This window comes from Pteropus vampyrus, unplaced genomic scaffold, assembly GCF_000151845.1.
Source record: "Pteropus vampyrus isolate Shadow unplaced genomic scaffold, Pvam_2.0 Scaffold224, whole genome shotgun sequence".
In the NCBI taxonomy this organism is placed as follows: domain Eukaryota; kingdom Metazoa; phylum Chordata; class Mammalia; order Chiroptera; family Pteropodidae; genus Pteropus; species Pteropus vampyrus.
This window is the reverse complement of record NW_011889005.1, coordinates 1,196,708-1,198,270: the sequence shown is the minus strand read 5'-3', so window position 1 is coordinate 1,198,270 and position 1,563 is coordinate 1,196,708.

Here is a 1,563-nt window from a genome sequence, read left to right as displayed (position 1 = left end):
TCTAGGGGAGATAGAGGTCAATAACGGGTGAATCCCCCACGCTTTGAGCAATGTGTTCAGGGTGAGTGGAGAAGGTGGCTAGCAGCATGGGAAGGGGAAGCAGGAGGCGGCTCTGTGGGCACAGAGACCGCTAGAGGCACAGGCGATGGGCACCTGTGCCCCAACTCTGCTCTAAATACCTCGTGATCATAGGTCAGAGAATGTCGGTCTCAGTGGCCTCAGTTTCCCCATGTGTAACATTAAGAATTTTGAATTCTTCCATATATAATTTATCACTTTCAACAATAATTCTACCTTAGCTCCATTATAGTATTAGGGACGACAGCCGTAGCGACAAAGAACACAATGTGTCGAAAAGGCCATCGTCCAGGCATCGTTCCAAGTGCTTTGCCTGTGTCATCTCACTTGAGGCTGATAACAGCCCCACAAATAACTGCTGTTTCTCACTGATATTTTTCCGGAGGCTGTCACTAAGGGTCAGGGGTGTTAAACACATTGACCACATTGGCAGGGCTAGTGATGTGGGGTTTGAATCGACTGAAACCAGCTCATTGAAACCAGTAGCTGTCTGTCTCAAATACCGGTATGCACTCACAGACACGTGTTCACATCTAGTATCTCATTTTTTAGGACTCTCTGTAGATAGTCAAGCAAACCTTCTTCTGATATTTAATGAGCCACCTACTTCGCGACAGGTAGGCCAGATTCAAGTGCCAACATTCTCTAGTAAATCTTCCCCAGCCCTTTAATATAGAAATACCAGCCTCTTCTAAACACTCCGTCTTACTGCTTCCTTAGAGGGCGTTTTGTGATTGTGTCTTTCCTTGACATCATTTAGTGGGGAAGGCTGTGTCGCGCAGGGTCGCCCTTAACCCTAGGCCCTAACCCACTGCCTTGTTCTTTGTATCGTCTCAATAAACATGTGATTGAATGGGTATAAAATCTCTTTTGCATTAAGGGGAAATTAGACAAGTGGCAACAAGTGATGTCATCGCTCTGTCTTCCCCAGAGCCTGGAATCTAGGTCACCCCATGAAAACAGTCCCAGGAAGGCTCCGCTGTGTTAGTTCCTGGGCTTTTGTATGAAGTCATTAGAAACATTGACACCTTAGCAAACATTAGTGTCTTAGAGCAGCTACTTAGGAAGATAATGGAGAGGAGCCCTCGGGAAATGTTAGACAAACCGGGGTGAGAACATGGTTTAAGGAAACTGAAATAGGAAAAAAAAACTCTCATCAAACGCTTCCTTTGTTGTCTGTTCAGAATCATCTAATAGATACTGCAATAGTCACCGGAGATAAAAAGACAGAGTCACTGCTTTGAGTTTATGTGTAGTCCAGAGAGGGGCAGGGAGCATAACGATGGTCATGCGACATAATACACGTTCTACCAAAGGCTGTGAAGGGAACACGGGGTGAGAGCGATTTGGGTCAGCGATGGTGTCAGGAAAGAATGTACAAATTGGCGAAAAAGCATGGCAGTTTGAGGAGGGAAAAAGGACATTCTCGACACAGGAAAGTGCGTGTTTGTGACCGCTACAAGGACTTACTCAAGTTACACATGT